Source organism: Lepus europaeus, chromosome 2 (assembly GCF_033115175.1).
Source record: "Lepus europaeus isolate LE1 chromosome 2, mLepTim1.pri, whole genome shotgun sequence".
In the NCBI taxonomy this organism is placed as follows: Eukaryota; Metazoa; Chordata; class Mammalia; order Lagomorpha; family Leporidae; genus Lepus; species Lepus europaeus.
The window spans coordinates 70790964-70809451 of record NC_084828.1 but is presented as its reverse complement, the minus strand read 5'-3'; the positions used below and the strand labels follow the sequence as shown (position 1 = coordinate 70809451).

The 18488-nt window shown below is 37.7% G+C and overlaps 1 protein-coding gene across 2 annotated transcripts in view; it reads left to right on the top strand.

Annotated features, from left to right (window-relative positions):
- The window catches only part of ZBTB20 (zinc finger and BTB domain containing 20), an 891896-nt gene that overhangs the window by 511702 nt on the left and 361706 nt on the right, over nucleotides 1-18488 (top strand). For both annotated transcript variants that reach the window (XR_009867653.1, XM_062208447.1), the window contains exon 5: nucleotides 13378-13426. The gene's annotated coding sequence lies outside the window, so the exon portion shown is untranslated. The remainder of the gene's footprint in view (nucleotides 1-13377; nucleotides 13427-18488) is intronic.

Here is an 18488-nt window from a genome sequence, read left to right as displayed (position 1 = left end):
ACCTCAGATTCAGACTCAGGTTAGTCTCTAACTCTCAAGGTCACAGTCTCTCTACAGTATCAGGCCCTAAAGCATGTTAGATGCCATCCCCTGTACAATGGCAAGATTGGATTCTAAAGAGTTAAGGAAAAATGTAGCTTTTGTGGCAAATGCCTGCAACTTGTTTTTATAACTTGGACTTAATTCATAAATAAGGAGTAATGATCAATATGTTCACAGATGAAGAGCTGCATGTATGGATTCCATAACTTCTGTGCTTTGGCTTAGGGATGCCATATGCCCCAGGGAGTTTCACAGTCACGTGGCATCTCGCAGTACTGGGCTTGGTGTTAGTTAACCACAGTATAAAACACCTCTGTGTTGGGATGGCTCACAACTGGTTATCATCTGAAGAGATGTGTATAAAATTATATTTATGTGGACAATTTGTTTTCTGAATTTACCCTTTATCCTTCAGTGGGGGCAAAATACCAATTTTTGTACAGACTTTGCATTTTTTGATGATAGTGGTTGTTTTTTTGGAAGTATTGCCCTAAGAAGGGAAGGTGGGCTTGGGTCTTCCTTTGCTAGTCTCTCTTTGCTTTCTTGTGTCCTATCTGATTCAATGTTATTAATTTGCTATCATTCTCTAATGAAAAAGCTATAAAGTCTTCATAGACTGGAAGTTATTAGGACAAATCACATAACTCTGTCTTTGGAGTACCTTTTATTTCATTAGTTCAACTTGCAGTTCATTCATTGAGGATGTGGGCTACATTCTGGGTGATGTCTTTTATCCCTCCTGTACTTCCATTTTTTTTTTCTGCCTGAGACAACCTGTTTTAGGCTAGTTATGGATCCTGAAGCAGACCGATTATTAAATTGATAAGATTATGAGGCCATCTCAGTGGTGGTGGAATTTGGTGTTGCACTTAGGTGTGTACTAAGGAAGACATCATGGGAAAGCATCGGCCTTGAGCATCATGAGGGCTCAGCCCTTCTGCCTACAACTGATGTAGCTTTGAGTGAGTTATTAACTCACTGAGCTCAAGAAGTTTTAATCCATACAATGGGGTTGAGTAGTAACACCTACTTTATAGAGACATTATCCAAATTAAATGCAATAGTCTATACAAATAGTCTATATTTCAATCAGATCTTGACCCTCAGAGAATGTTGGCTGCTTACATTTCATGCAGCAAGGAAAAAAGGAACATAGTAAAGAACAATAAATAGAAAATAATGATATTGGGCTTGAATGAAATGCTTCCTCATTTCAAGTCAGCATGGTAGAAAGAGCATTTGTCTAAAAAGCAGAGACTTAGGTTCTCCTTCCAGACTCACCTCTAGAATGCTGTAAACTCTTCGCTTTATGTATTTTTGTCTCCGTTTCGTCTTCTCCAAAATGACTGATTAGGGATGAATGCCATGTATTTATTTATATAACTTTTCCTACAGAGATTTTTCTCCTTCTCGGAGTAGTCTATAACATGTCACACGGCAACGTGTAATTCTCAAATGCCAACAGCCAAGTATGGCAGACAGGGCTGTTGTTAATATAGGCCTTTCCCTTGGCCGGCACCACGACTCACTAGGCTAATCTTTCACCTGCGGCACCAGCACCCCAGGTTCTAGTCCCGGTTGGGGCGCCCAATTCTGTCCCAGTTGCTCCTCTTCCAGTCTAGCTCTCCGCTATGGCCCGAGAAGGCAGTGGAGGATGGCCCAAGTTCTTGGGCCCTGCACCCGCAGGGGAGACCAGGAGGAAGCACCTGGCTCCTGGCTTCGGATCGGTGCAGCGCCAGCCGTAGCGGCCACCTGGGGGGTGAACCAATGAAAAAAGGAAGACCTTTCTCTCTGTCTCTCTCCCTCTCACTGTCTAACTCTGCCTGTCAAAAAAAAAAAAAAAAGAAAGAAAGAAAGAAAGAAAAACATGTTTTTCCCTGTGTAGCTTTGCTAACATGTACATTTATGTTCTTTGTATATTTGCATGTATCTGAGTATTTATGCACTTACGTGGTTGTTGAAGTAAGCACACTAGCATGCATTCATGTTTTTGTGGGTATGTGTGTTTATATATAACCTATATATAGATATATATACACAAATATATATGCAGTATGTGTAGATATATATATATATAAATATATGTCTGTGTGTATGAGAAACAGATGCACTGTAGGCAGATAAAGCAGATAAATATAGATCCAAATAGAAGCATGAGCATATAAATATAGATGTTATATAGAGTGAAAGCAAGCAAATCAGCACCATTTCATTATTGCTGGAAGTCTTTGTAATAAAAGAGTTGAAAATTAGTAACTGACATTGAAATTATTGACTGAATGACACTGTCAGATCAGAAGGCATATGGTAAGGTAAGAAAATAACCTTTCTTTCAACTTTGAAAAGAAATTAGGAAGATTCATTACTTTTAATTACTTGATTTCTGGAAGTTTTTAGAGGTTTTGTAGCAGAGTGCTTTAAGAATACAGAGTATGTCATCTTTCCTAAAAATACTACCAGACAACAAAAAATAAATAAGAAAATGTACTCCCGTCTTGAGAAGAGATTTGGCAAAGGTGATCCCTTTTGTCCACAGGTTGCGATTTGCAACTCTGTCCCATGGCTAGGTTGGGATAGATGAGTTGGTTTCATTCTACTTAATTTTGCACAAAGTCACTCTGAAATCTTCAAGGAAACCCACCTAAAGGAGGTATTTTGAAGCACAGGGCCAAGTTGTCATTGTTATTAGTGGGAGGATGCTTGCGATTGTATTTAGTGAGTGTGTGGTATAAGTAAAACTGGCCTTCCATCTGTTACTTTCATATTACTGTCTCTTTTTACCAGCCAAAATAATTGGTTATATGTTCTAGCTTATTGTATGTTATTTTTAGCTTGTTCAAGTTAACTGGGTAGTTTCTAATGTTGCAAGTTAACATATCTTGGTCATGCACTTAAGTACCATTTTTTACAAAGAAGTGCCTCCTCTCCCCCCACCCAGCTTCATCTAATTGCCTAACATACCTCATCTCTTCTTTAATGCGGTTGTAAAACATCTCAAAAACTAAAGTTTGCAGAAGTCCCCTAAACTACAGACACAAAGCCTGGTTTTGCCTGATACCACAAAGCCGTCAAAGTTATTGTTGCCGTGGCTTTTTCTGATGTTTGATTTCCTATTGCTTTTCCTTATAGGGAAGAGACAGAAGGGCCAGAAACATGTTCTCGTGCTCTCTTTTCTGCTTCTCCAAAACAGGCATTAGTGATCTTTCCTTCCTGCTCCCAATCTGAGTTCACCCTTGGAAAGAAGGACGGACAAGCGCAGCAAGCATACAGTGAAAGCTGAGCCATGAAAGTGGTGCTGCTTAAAGAACTTTTCACTATTCTCTCAAATATGTTTGGCTCCAGCTACTTTGTTAAGTTCTTCATCAAACTATGATTTTAAAAAATTTTAAACATGTTCCAGTCATCTTGGGGAGCACAGCATGCATGCTCACAAACATGAGCTGTATAAACTTCATCCAGAATAACTGCTTTTTGTCAATAAAATGGAATAAATTTTCCATTTTATAAATTATTTTGAAAGAATGCTTCCTTGTGATATATTTTATTTATGTATATATAAAGTTGGTAAACTCTACAGTGCTTCCAGTTGTAGACCTTTAAAATTTGCTGTTATGTACTGATGATCTCTAAGGTTATCCTGAGTGAGTTCTTATTTACAAAAGAGTGTTATACAACCATATGTACATAGAAATATTCTTTATTATTGAACCTTTTTATGTAGGTATGTGCAGAAATAATCATTTGCCACACTAACATAGTAGAACTCCTTCACACACACACACACACACACACACTCTACACTAAAGCCTCATGGCCTGTTTAGTTTTAGAAATATTTTAGGACTAAAATTCTCAAGGAAGTTACATACACATAATATTCTCTTTTCTTGTTCTGTCTTTGCTCTGTTTTCCCCTGGCTTGACATATTTACTGTTTAGCCTTTGTCAGTTACTTTATTAGTAATTACCAGAAATTTTAGTAAGGAGAGAAAACAGTATGTCCACACATACATATATACTTCAAAAACTTTGTGAAAAATGAAATTAAGATCAACTTATTTTTGTACAAATCTTTGAAATCCTATACGTAGATTTTTCATAATATTTATTTTTCATGAACTTCTGAAAGACCCCTCATATGCATGGTTTTCAAAATATTTTATACCAAAATAAAAATCTTTGGATTCATTTTTCCATGAACTTTTTGAAGTACACTTGTGCATATAGATATATGTATATGTACATATATATACACACAAACACACATACACACAGACTGAAATGTTAATTTGTACTAATCATCTCATTCTATATATGTCATATTTAAATTTTTTATCTAATGTAAATTTCTGTAAGAATTTTTGTAATATCTGACCTGACTTAAAGGTTCCTAGGAGATTGTGAATTTTCTTATCTGATACAAAGAACATTTTTCAAATAAACATTGGATATTTGCATCTGAACAAACAGGTTTCATCAGAGCCAAGAGCCAGGCAGAAACCTGTTCTTTTAGCATGACGTGGCTCTCATCATTGACATGAAGAATTTTGCTTAGATGGCTTCATATCCTTCTCCTGATGTTGCACTATACTGGGGCCTGGAAGTCCAACGATCTTGATTCATTTTGCAAGGTTTTAAACAACTCTGTGACTACATTGCTAATCTATAAACCATAAACCAATACTATTTCATGGCAGGTTTGTATTAAGTATAGTAATACTAATGGAATATGTGGCATATAATATGTATTCAGTAAATATTAGTTTCCTCTGTCCTATTATTTCAATGTGTGTCAGTTGTTTCCTCCTCCATCATTTCTCTTCCTTGTGGTGTATATTCTTTTGTCCTGGGGTTATTAGATACCACAGCCAACAATGGAGGAGTAGGAGCAAGTAATTTTAAAAATTACTGATTATCTAACACCCATCCTGAGAATGGCCTTATGAGAAAACAGACATAAGAAAACTATCAGAAATTCCTGTTTCTTGTCATTGCAGTGTTTTCTATGAAAACAAATCAGCAAGCAAAATTGGGAGACTTTTGAACTACGTATTGCTGAAATCCTATTCACATAAAAATGTAATGAAATGATGTACATTAAGTCTTTTGAAAGAATAGGAAATCCTTTTATTGCCCATTCATATACTGGATTAACGTTCATTCCACAGTGGATATTGTTCACCTTGACTCACTGTAGGTTAAGCTTATTGATGAGCACCTATCCTTTTTAGAAAGAGTTGTGGGGTCAAACTACAAGTGTCATTTAAATTGCTGAATTATTCCTGTATGTGTTCTTTTTTTTTTTTCTTTTAAGGAACTGGAGGGAAAAAATACTTCCCACTCCAATATACTTGGAGTTGCATTTCAGCCTAGAGCTGATCATTTTCACTGAATTATAACCCCCCTAAGAGTAAGGTTTATAATGGAAACAATGACACAATCTTAATTATAATGATTCTGGCAGCAATGTCCCTACTATCCTGAGACCTCTTTCTCATGTCTGAGTTTTCTTTTAAGCTCCTCAGACTTTGTTTACTGTGTAACTGCAATTTTGATGTGTAACTCTTTCTGACCATTTTTTGGCATTGAAGGAGTTTGGCCATTATCATTAAAGCCACATGAACCCACCAGGATTTTTCTGGATCTCCTCCTGTTGTGCCATAAGCAGTCTCAAATATTTGTGTCTGTGGAATGGAAATAAGAAAAAGAAAAAAGAAAGGTGGCTTGTTGGCACAGAAAATGCCTGGCCTAGAGATAAAGAGCTTTTGCTCACTCTCTCTGGTGAACCACTGTGACACATGAGGTCCTAGTTTCCTTATTGATAATAGCAGAGATTTAGACAGTTGTAACTTTCTAGAGGGAAGCCAATAGGGATAGCTCCCCTCCACTGGCTGCAGTGTTGGCATCCCATATGGGCACCAGTTTGAGATCCAGTTGCTCCACTTCTGCTCTCTGCTATGGCCTGCGAAAGCAGTAGAAGATGGCCCAAGTTCTTGGGGCCCTGAATCCATGTGGGAGACCTGGAAGAAACTCCTGGCTCCTGGCTCTGGATTGGCCCAGCTCCAGCCATTGTGGCCATCTTCGGAGTGAACCAGCAGATGGAAGATTTCTCTCTGCCTTTGCCTCTCTGTAACTCTGCCTTTCAAATAAATAAATAAACCTTTTTTAAAAAGTTGGGTAAACACATGAAAAGTGAGAAAAAAAGGAAAAATTCAAGCTCAGGAAAGAGCTAGACCCAGACCAGAGGATAAAAATGAAAAATAAAATCCCTTAAGAAGAGGGGGAAGAAGAGAAGCAATGATTTAAATAATAGACTTGTGCTTAAGATTAAAAAATAAAGTGTAAGATGGCTTTGAGGTGAACATTTTATATAAGGTAAGGATTCCTTGTCTTATAAAATAATCTTTTGAAACTTTTCCCTATGGCATTTAAAATAAGATTCAATTTATATACTTTGATTTAGTCTATGCTCTGGAAAAATGAACTGTGAGCTTTAGATACTAGTTGCAGCTCTGTCTCAAAATATATACTCCTGAGAAAATTAATTCTGAGCCTCAGAATCTTCATATAAAAAATGAGGAGGAGAAGTAAATTCTCATAGGATTTTAAGCATCCATGAAATAAGAAAGCACATGAGATGATCTTGTTGACATACTTACAGGATGCTGATTGAAGGAAGTTGCTGGATTTGAGTACATAAATGGTGGCCAAAATTTAGAAAAAAAAAAATCACTTTGAAGGTTTTGATAGATGTATATGTTTAGTATGGAAGAGTTAACAAGATGGTTGTCCCACTTTTGCAAAACCATTATGGCTACCATTGCCAAACATGATTTTAGTTCAGTCTTCAGCTAGACTATTTGAGAAATTATATTTGTAATTCTTTCTTTAAAGGTCTCATTCTCCAATTAACTGAAAAGATGGCATTTCTGACTTTCTAATCCAGAATTTATTTTTCCTCATAAAACTCCTGTTTAACCAAGAAAATGGAAATCAGTACATTCTTGGTTGCCCTTCTATTAATTTAAATTTGCATAACATAATCAAAACTCCACCTGCCTTGCCCTTCCAAAAATAGCCATATTCTCTCCCATTACTAAATGGCTACATTCCTCTCAGTATTTTTTAAAAGGTGAATTATGTTGATATCCCATGACTTTTTTTAGGATGTGTTCATGGAAATGAAAATGGACTTTTCTGTGCCTGAGACTGAAATGAAAAAATTATCCAGAAAGGCTGGTGGAAATGAACATGACACTTTGCTGATGTTATCAGTATTATAATTTTTGTTAAGCTTTCTTCTAATAAAGTGAAACTGAAGTCAGCTGAGCCCCAAATAACTGCCTGACATTTCCTTTACATGGGTATTTTGTTTGCAGATGAATGATAGAGCAGTACAGCCTAATATTTCCTATATAACATTGGCATTTGTCCTTGTGGGACTTTTCTAGTGCATTTTCCCAACAGAAAGTATCTCACCTAATCATTTTGCAGTTTCAACTAGTATTTTCTGAGCATAGAGGCTATGGGAAGCACCATGTTAGGTGCTAGGTGAAGACCTGTGTACATACTGCCAGTGTTGTGGTGTACAAGGTAAAGCCACCGCCTGTAAAACCACCGCCTGCAAAGCTGGCATTACATATGGACGCCAACTCAAGTCCTGGCTGTTCCACTTCCAATCCAGCTCCCTACTAATGTGCCTGGGAAAGGAAAGCAAGATGTCCCAAGTGCTTGAGCCCTGCATCTACATGGGAGACCTTTGATAAATGAATGGAGTAGGTATCCGTTTAATATTTTCCATGCTAAGATGGGTGGAAAGAAAAGAGTTTTGATTTACTAGAAATGAAACCCAAACTCTTGTACTTCCCTTTGGATAACCTGTGACTTGTCCCAGTCATCATTTACAAGCACTCATGAAAGTTACATTGCCTAGCTCTCTAGCTGCTGAACAGAGAACTCCTGTCTGTCTTTCTCACATTGGTGGTAATTCTTAGCCATAGAAGGGCACTCAGGTACAGGAAGGTCCAGTAGTTAGAGGCAGAATCAACTGTACTTGATGTCCTAACCTTTAGGAATTCATTGTGCAGCAGTGGAAGCCCTGAGCAACCTTGAAGCACTGGGAATGGCTGTAGTCATTCTGATCAAAAGTTAAAGGTTCTTCATAGACATCATATATGACATTACTTCTACAAATATTGTTCATTGGTTTAGGATCTTTACTCTTGTGACACATTTCTCTTTTATTACCCTATTGTGGGCTGTTCTGTTCAGCCAAATAATTTGTGGCATATCTTCTTCCAAAGCAAAACAATAAGCTATTCAAAGATGTCTGAATGTGTTCTTTATATATTTTTTAAGAAGATGGGTAAAAGCCAGCGCCGCGGCTCACTAGGCTAATCCTCCACCTTGCGGTGCCGGTACACCGGGTTCTAGTCCCGGTTGGGGCGCCGGATTCTGTCCCAGTTGCCCCTCTTCCAGGCCAGCTCTCTGCTGTGGCCAGGGAGTGCAGTGGAGGATGGCCCAAGTGCTTGGGTCCTGCACCCCATGGGAGACCAGGATAAGCCCCTGGCTCCTGCCATCGGATCAGCGCGGTACGCCGGCCGTAGCGCGCCAACCGCGGCGGCCATTGGAGGGTGGACCAACGGCAAAAGGAAGACCTTTCTCTCTATCTCTCTCTCTCACTGTCCACTCTGCCTGTCAAAAAAAATTTAAAAAAAAAATAAAATAAAAAAAAAAGAAGATGGGTAAAATAGAACCTATTTCTCTTTGCTCTGATATCATCCCCTGTATACCTTTCAAATGAGATATATGTCTAGGCTAAACTACTTGGCCCATAGCATTGGCTATTACAAATACAGGCACACAAGTGGAGAGGAGGGGTAAATAGATGCATATGGAGAAGTCTGACAGTTGAATGGAGTTACTTTCAGGTAGTTTGACACACTAGTACTTTCAGACATTCACCTGCCAGCAATCCTCATTAGAAATAGGACTGGGATATCGAGGCCTGTAACCCAAGTCCAGGTTTCTGAAATCTAAACAGTACCTCAAAGTCAGAGCTAAAGGAAATAAATATGAACCTATTTCAGATATTGGAATCATTTCTCTAAATAAATTCTTGCTCTTTTCATTCCTCGGGTTTTTTTATTATTATTATTTTCTTCTCCCTGTAGCACTTGTTCTCTCTTTACTCCCTCCCCCTCCTGCTCCTTTCTTTTTAGTGTTCTGAATTCATTAGATGGCATAGTGTAAATCAATAGTAAACGCTAACCGCCTACTCTGTACTCAGTTACGCAACATCGCAGAACCGGTACACAGAGACAAAAAGGGAAAAAGCACACACAGCCTTTACATTCAAAAGCTCTTGCATAATTTTACTTTTCCACAGCCAAAAAGAAAAAAAAAGGAAATAACAGATGGGGAAACTTACAGTTTTTTTTTCCCTTTTCTCAGACTGTTTAGAAGACAGTTAGTTAACATCTATGGCCATTTCTAGTTGCCCTAGGCTGCAGCAAAATATCCCATAATTGCTAGTGTCCTAACTGGCTTTTAAACAGGCCTTTGTGACCTTCTATGATGTGATGAATTTTCCAAGTAATATAAGACTAAAATTATTCTGAGGTGTTTTTACTGAGTTTCCACCTATTTTATGAAAAATCACCAACATTTAAACTAAGAAATGGATTTTAAAATAGAGGGTAAGCAAGGGATGTGTGTGTGTGTGTGTGTGTTTCCAACTGAAATGTATCCTGATGTAATATTTATGTAAAAACCCAGTTATATAAACCTGCATTTCTCTTGCTTTTTCACTTTGGAGGCGGTATAAAGTGCTCATGTGTGGGGTTTTTTTTTTTTTTTCTTTGACAAAGTACATGCCAACCCGAAAGACTTAATGAAAAAGAAAACATCTAGATGCTACAACAGAGGCAGTTAATGCAAACTTCTTGTAGAATTCATCCCCTAAATGACAGTTGTGTTTCAGAACCTGCACTTTCTGGAATTCTCATTTAGAACTTTGCTTCGCACGATTCTCTGGCACACCTTTGGATTCATTGTACTTTCTATCTGTAAGTGAGATGTATAATAAAAGTTTCTCTCTCTCTCTCTCTCTCTCTCTCTCTCTCTCTCTGTCTCTCTCTCTCTGTAGCTCTTCACTTTCTTCCCACCCCTCACCCCTACTTTTTCACTGGAGTGACTCCCCTCCCAGCTTAAATGGGAACACAGTGAGACTTGCATGAGATTTATCAGTCTTTCTTCTCTGTACTAATATTTTGTTTCACCTAACTGACTGATGTCCTCAGGGAACCAGGCATTTGTCTGATAAGGGAGGTTGGAGAGACTTCTGGCTTTGTCTGCTCTTACTGTTTTAATGTCTGCCTATCAAATGGTTTGAAGTGGATATATGAGAGAGACCACAGCACTAGGCACTGTTTGGTGTCTGTTGGGTGCAGGTTCAGGTGTGCAAAGGGTGTGGTGGAGGTCATTCTGATTGTCTTTAATGCAATCAGAAAAGTGAGAGGAGGGCTGGAGAGGTGTGTGGCATCGTTAACACATGAGTAGGAACTACTGAGGCCCTCGGCTTCTTGGGATCAGCATCATTCTGTGAGGTCATCCTTTCCTTCTGGATGTTAAAACCATAAGTAATCGATTCATTTAACTTTCCTGGAGGCAGGAGGTGAGTTTTTCCTTTAAATTTTTTAAAAAAAGATTCAGGCTATTTCATAATTTGTTTAACTTTGTCTTATGTGTTAGCTATTGCAATTTAGAGTTCCTTTGTATGGAAAAATCTGTTGTGCAAAGATAAAAATCAAAGCCAGGAGAGTTTTGTCTGGTTTTTCAAGTTTTGTATCCTGAATGTGTGCCTCTCTGTTAGAACTGAGTGATCAAGATCCTTGGGATTAGCATGTCTCTGCATTTATGATGATATGGGGACATCTTTTGTTGCCAAAATAAATAATGATTAAACTAGTATATATATATATATATATATATATATATATATATATATATATAAAGTATATTATGACTATATTTCCTTTCAGCTTTTTTTCTTTATTTGTTTATGAATAAATAATGAAAATTAGCTTAAAGACTCTAGTCTTTAAGCAGGAAATCATAATCAGGTAGCCCTCCATGTGTATTATAGCTGAGTCTGGGTACCAATATACCATTTGGTATATAAGTACCTTACAGTCCACACACACACACACCTTTGTACCATGTAAGGCACATTTTTTATGATGTAATTTTAATACAATTAATGATCTGTGACCAAGCTCTTAGTATTGAAGGGCAGCCAGTATACAGGAAGTTGTTTTCAGTACCCTGATTTTCAAATAGTTGCCTGGATTTAAACAAACAAAACTTTAGCACTCCAAAGAGGAAGGAGACTAGCATTTCCCTGGGTGTCACAAATAGTTGGAGACATCTGGTTATAAAAGCAGCAGAGGGAAATGTCTGAACTTTTTTCCAGCCTCCTTTTGTCAGAATAGCTTCAATTTTCATCCTGGTGGGTTTTCACGCTCTCTGAACCATGCTAGGACAAAACTGACCTTTCAAAGTCCAGTGTGTGCCAACCTAGTCTGCTCAGCTCTCATTTTCTGTTGTAACCATGGCCCTGGGAACATATAGCCCACTTTGAGTTTTTCTATTGCAACATGGATCGCTGTGAGGCCTCAACTTTTCTATTCCCAAGGCATGCAGGCAGCTTGTGAGTTTTAAGCCTTTCCTGATTTTTCATAAGTCCTTTACAAGTTTTTCAAACTAGCTCCTCTTCTCGTTGCTATTGGCAGTGGTGATAAATATTTTTTAATGTTGCAACAAGAACTTCAGTCACTGCCTTGCCTTCTCAAGCAGAAGCACTGCAGTGGTGCCTGGCACATAGCAGCAGTTTCATAAATAGGTAACAGTGAGCCACACAGGTCATAAAGGGGTAAAAAGAAATCCGACACAGAGGTTGCCTGGCTTTAGCGGCAAACGGTTCCCCAGTTTGATGAGAAAGCCCTGGTTCTCCTATGTCTGTCTTTATAAAAGTAGCACATTTCAGAAGACAATATCGTTTTTCTCCCAGGAGGGCCTTCGAGTGGTCAGTGCTGCATAGGCCATTGGCTCATTTCAGAAACACAAGTTTTGGCAAGATACTTTGGTGATCCTCATTAAGTTTCATATGCAAATGTGTTAGGTACTTTTGATTCTAGCTCTCACATACTCTCTTGCACTCTGTCTCAGGGTCCTTTGAATCTTCCCTTTTGTCCAGACAGTTATTTTCGGGCTTCTTTTATTTATATGAGTCCTAGGACGGTAACTATAGAAAACATTTATAGAGAGTGATCCTTTTATGTAGTGCTTCGTTACTTTTAGCTACATGAACTCCTGATCATTCTAAATCTGTTTTGGTTTCAGTTAATCATGCTGATCATTTTCAAGGCTTTCATTGTGGCGATCCTATTGGAGATGCAAGTGAGGGTGGGGGTAAGGGCACAGGTGGTGATCTCTGGGAAAACCACCTGTGACTTCAAAATTTAAAAGGCATGGAAAAGAAAAGCTTGTAGAATTATTGATAGACTGCTGCTGGGGGGCAAACGATTTTTAAAATGCAGATTATATAATAATATTGGGGACATTTTTTGCTCTGCAGTAGAAGCTTTTTAAATGTTAATTTGGGGGGTTGTTTTGTTGCTCTGTGACTTCATATAAAAGGCTTTGGTTTTAAAAGGCTTCAGTTCACTCATTCCGTTTGTCTTACTGGACCTGGAACATAACACTATATATTTATTTATACTCAGAAAGGAGGGTAAGGCCAGTAACTCACGACTCATGAAACCATGGGTAAATAATCCATAGCTTGTTCTCCCACCACTGCCACAATATTTATATGCAAAACACAAGTAACAAACAACCAAAAACAAGGAGAAGCCAGTTTGTTTTTATTTACCAAATGTTTAATCAAAAGTACAGTAAAGTTCAAATGGAGCTGCAAATCCTGGTGGTTCACAATGGTTTGATTTATTTTTTTAAACAGACCATGGATAATTAGCCATAAAACATAACTTTCTCAACACAAGTTACAGTGAATTGCAGAAATGGGCAGCAAGTCATTCATAACTGGTTGCAACTGGTTAGAGCCCTTCAAGTGAGACACGCAGCAGCTACAAAAGCCACTTTCTCAGTGCACAACTGTATGTTCATTTCCAAAAGGAAGCATCTTTTTCTTTTTATATAGTATCACTAAATCAGTGTCCCAAAATTATGAACAAATGCGTTGTTTTCTGATCACCATGTTTGCCTACATTTATTAAAATAAATACTTAGCATTTATGGTACTCTTTTCATTTCAGAATATTTCACCGTCGCTAACTGGATGTTCTTCACAACCATTGCAGTCTGGTGAGTAACTTTCATTATCTCTAAATGGCAATCCAAAGTACACTGAGGTGCAAAGTAGTCAAATACCTTAGACTGAAGGGCTGTGGTGAGTTCACCACCTCAAGTGCTAAATTTGAATAGTACTTATCTTGATATTGGTAAAGTGTAGATCTTTTATGCCCTATATTAGCTCATTTGAAACACTGTCATTTTGAAGGATAAGAAATATGTTATTTCAAATTTCAACAAATATTTTAGAATGGCTTTGATACATGTATTTCCAAGGCAGACCCCTGAGTGAACAGAAAGGGTAAGAAGATTGAATTTGGGTACTGATGCTTCCAGGATGGAACACTAGATGTTTTGGCATTGAGCAAACAAATACAAAACCGTTAGCACACATTTTGTGATACTTTGAGCTGCCTTTTGGTATCCCATGATATTCCGGAAGTTTGAAATGCATTTGCTTCCTTTGGATCAATCTTAAAATCAGACGTGATTGCTTCTGCAGGCACCTATACTCAGAAGGGGGAAAAAATGCAGTGTAGGGACATCAATAAGTCTACCCCTCTTCACCAGCTAAGTCAGAAGACCAAGACCAGGACTGCAAGTGAACATGGGTCTGAAGTCTTGTCTTTGTGTCTTTTTGTGAGAATTTGGAATTTTTCCAAGAATTTGATATTGTGACTTTCTAGCATTCTTGATATTTCAGTGGCTAGGAGGAAAGTGCAGGGCAGGACTGAGAGTATATTGATAGAGCAGCATCGTCACACAGAGCCTTAAAAAGCTGAATTTTCTGGAGCTTGGCCTGCATTGAAATACACTGGAGAGAAAGGAGGTGGGAAGGGGTAACTTGCCTGGTATCTACGTATGTTCTGCCTGGCTTGTTTAGTCATAAAACTGCATTTGTGCAAACCTTTCAGAGTTATGCTGTTGATTTCACTTAATGTGAAAGTGCACAAAATGAGAACCATTATCTCTTGGAGTAATAAAGATAGCTTTCTAACAGGGACTTTCCATATCTATTGTACATAATCTGTAGCTGTCACTACATTGTAGTTTCTAATTTTGTGGCATGTCTATCTCTGTCTCTCTGAGCATTTCCATCTCTCTAGTGCAGGTCCCATATCCATAAGATGTAACTCCCTCTCCCTCCCCAGTCCCACTCACACTTCCAGGCTTTACTTGTTGTGCTGCCCAAAAAGAAACTCCCATCAGTGTGAACCTCAGGAGTTCTAGGGACAGATTTATTTGGTAACTTTAATTTGTGGCTCCCTTTGCATACATAACAAAATGATCTCCTAACAAAAAGGTCTGAATTTCACACTCTTGCTAACTTGCAGTGAAGCCAGTCCCTCCCGTTTCTATCCAACACACAGAAAGCTCTTTAATGACTCTATGATTAGATAAAATATGTATTGATGTTCCTTTTCCTGTTGGGTATGTTTCACTTCTAGGTATGACGATTTGAACCATCAGGGACTATGTTGTGTGTTTGCAGTAGATGAAAAGCTCCTTGGGAAAGGAATCTTTCCCACTAATGAATAAATATTTATTTTCATTTTAAAATGATACATGCTCATTAAAAATAATTTGGAAAACTACATAGGAGTAAAATGAAGAAAAATTAAAGTAATTATTTCTATAATTTAAATCCAATCATTAATAACCATTTGATATATTTCCTTACTTTCATTTTCCCCTGAGGATATAGTTTTTAAGCTTGCTGTAATCATACTTTCTATATTATTTTTTATCCTACTTCCAAAATTTAACCTAACAATTTTATGTGTCATTACCTAGTCCTCATAAACATTTAAATAAATATATACAGTACCTGAAGTGACCTAAATGTCCAACAGGAACATTGTTAGTACTTTTTATGTTTCCACAATACCTTGCTAGGTGAACAGTCAAAAAATAGTCAACAAATGAGTGAAAGTTCAAATAAGTATATATTTCAAAAATGAGGAGCAGGCATTGTGGTGCAATGGGTTAAAGCACTATTTGGTAATCCCATATCCTATATCCAAGTCCTGGTGTGAGTTACTCTGCTTCCAGTCCATCTTCCTGCTAATGCACATGAGTGGGCGGCAGATGGCAACCCAAGTCCTTGGTTGCTTACCACTCACATGAAAGGTGCTGATTGAGTTCTAGGCTCCTGGCTTTGGACTGACCCAGCCCCAGCTGTTATCAGCAAATGGAAGACTGGTGTCTCTCTTTGTCTCTCCTCTCTCTATCACTTTGCTGTTATATCTCAAACACCATAGTATTTAATTAACAATATTTCAGGCCCATCAAGACCTTTTTACATGTTAAAGTTAAAAGCCTTCAGAGAAATTATTCTATTGTATATTATATTTTCTAATACATAACTATTGATTATAAAAATCTCAACACTGTGTTTCATAATAGTCTCAGGTACATCTGTAAGCCACAGGGAAATTTGAGTACATAGACACTTCATAGATTTAGCTAGGTTTCTTGGAGTAACTGTTTTTCTTTAGCCTTTTTTAAATACTTGATTCAAATTTAGGATAATAATTTGCATACCAGACCTATGCAGAATTAATTATACTCATTATTGGACATACTCAGCACAATTCTTTATCTGGGGTGAGAGGAAAATGTAGTCTTCTGACCACTTAGAACTCCAGACTAGCTGTTGCCAGCCATACTAGCTAAATGTGGAAAACTGACTTAAACCAAATGTAAGACGAGATTAGAATCTACTTCTGTGGAATAGTGGTCTTTCTACTTTCTACTTATTGAATTAATTCTTTATTTAGTGGAGGATTAAGCATGTGATTATAAAGTAAATTGAAAGTATATTACTGCAAAAATTAACAGAAAAAAAAAAGGAGGAGGAGGGTGGGAAGTATCATTATGTGCTTAAAATTGTATCTATGAAATATATGAAATCTGTTCTCTTTGTATAATTTTTATAAAAGAGAAACTATAGTTTTTAAGCTTTATTGACAGAAATGGGAAGCATGTGATGAATATGTGAGACACTTAAAAGTCAGAAAAGGGAGGAATTGTATAGTAATAGTCTGAGTCATAGTAAAAAACAACAGACTTGGGAGGGGGAGAGAGAGTACATTGCAGAACAAAGGGTGCTTCCTATGTGCCTGTAAGTTTTGCTCTAGTTTATTCTAAGAACATTTTAGTGATCACTGTATGACCAAGCTTTCCATGGCTAGGCCAGATCCTTCACTCAAAGAGCTCCACAGAGAGGAATGCTCTATGAAAATAAGGATCTCCATACAGAATCTGTATTTAAGGCTTTGTTGTGTTTCACTGTCTTTGAATTGTAGGTCAGTGACTGTTCCATAGCCATGTGTTGCCCAACAGGTGTAGTGCACTCATCAGAAATTCAGGATGTGAGTAACTAAGTAACATACTGCATCAGTGTAAACTAAATTTATGTGTTACTCAAGTCTATTTAATCTTAGGAGCACATTTTCCATTGGCCTCGAAAGTGAGTAGCTAGAATATTGATGTGTCTAACCCTTGGGGAAGGAAAAAAGAGCTTCTCTACCACACTAAATCTCTAAAAAAATATGATGGTTTACAGTATGGACACATACAAAATATTTTCAGCCAAAGCTGGTACAGAAAAGCACATGGGAAAAAAAAAAAAAAGAAAGAACATGAGCAATAAACTATCCCAAGCAAATAGAGAGCATCTGTAAAATTTGCCAGACTGGATGGTATAAACCATACAGACTCTTACTTTCTTTTTTTTTTTTTTTTTTACCCTCAATCTTCTGACCATTTCTGTTTCTCCTTTACCCTGCCCTGGCATCACCATCATTAAAATGTCAGCAAAAGGTCAGAATGTATCTGATGGCGTGACATTCAGGCAGATATCACAAGGAAAGATAGATAGAAACTAGCCATTTTACTATTTTAAAGCTGTAAGGATGATTTACCCATAATACTCATATTTAAAAACAACTAATGTTTTCATCATTATTTTAAGATCGATAATAACAGCACAACAGCTAATATAAAAGCTTAAAAGTCTCTTTCAATTCTTCCAGCATCCTTTTCTTACATGTAGTGTTGGATTATGTGCCTTGGGTCATGTAAATCTAGAATATAAACTGCCTTTTAAAGAGAGTAAGTTTACCCAGGGTTCTTCCTACTTTAATTATTATATACTACACCCAAGTGAACCATCAGTGCCTCATCATGATAATAGCTATAGTAATTAGAATTATTATTAATGATAGTGTTTTGTGTGTGCATGTACACCATTTCCTTATGTTTGGCCTCTTTGGGGCCCAGGGTTTTTTTCGGTTGTGTTACTTTTGTGACCTTGTGTATCCTCAAACTATCAAACATTTCTTAGACTGGCATAGTACTCCACTCCTGTTACCTCCTTCCCCCCAGCTATGATCACAATCAACGTTGGATGATTCTGCTTAAATAGTGCAGGAAGTCCTTTGCAAATTTCCCTACCAAGTCAAGATCTTTATTTTAAACCTGCTGATAGAAAGTCAACAAAAAAAGCGCAATGGTTTGTTCAGCTCATCAGAGGCTGGTTTCAGGGCATATTGATGCACTGTATTGGGTATGTAACACAGCATCATGCAAAATTACCCAAAAGCTGGGAATGGTGGCATGGGAATGGTTCTGCTTCACGTGGAGGAACAGGGAAGGGTAAAAACTCCACTGAAGGCAAAGATATCCAAGGAGGTGGGATTCTGTAGGCAGCTCAGTTCTTTCAGATTGGGAATGCTGGGGTTTTTCCTCCTTAACCAGCAATTACTCCCCACTTAATTTGAATCTGTGATAGAAAGAGCATGATCTGGAAATGCTCTTCTCTTTGGAGAATACTTCCCTAGGAAACCAGGCAGGGTCCAGAGAGAACTAGTTCTGTAGATGCTGCCATCCTCCATGAAAATGTTTCTGGGGGGCTGTTGATGTATACATTTTGGTCAGAAGCAATTTGTTTTCTGAGTATTTGATGGCTGCTCTGTGAATCAACATGATGTTATTTGTTATGTGGAGGTCAGGAAGCTCTAAATACTAGTTTGAAGACTTTTATAATTAATTATTTAAAGACATTTTAGCT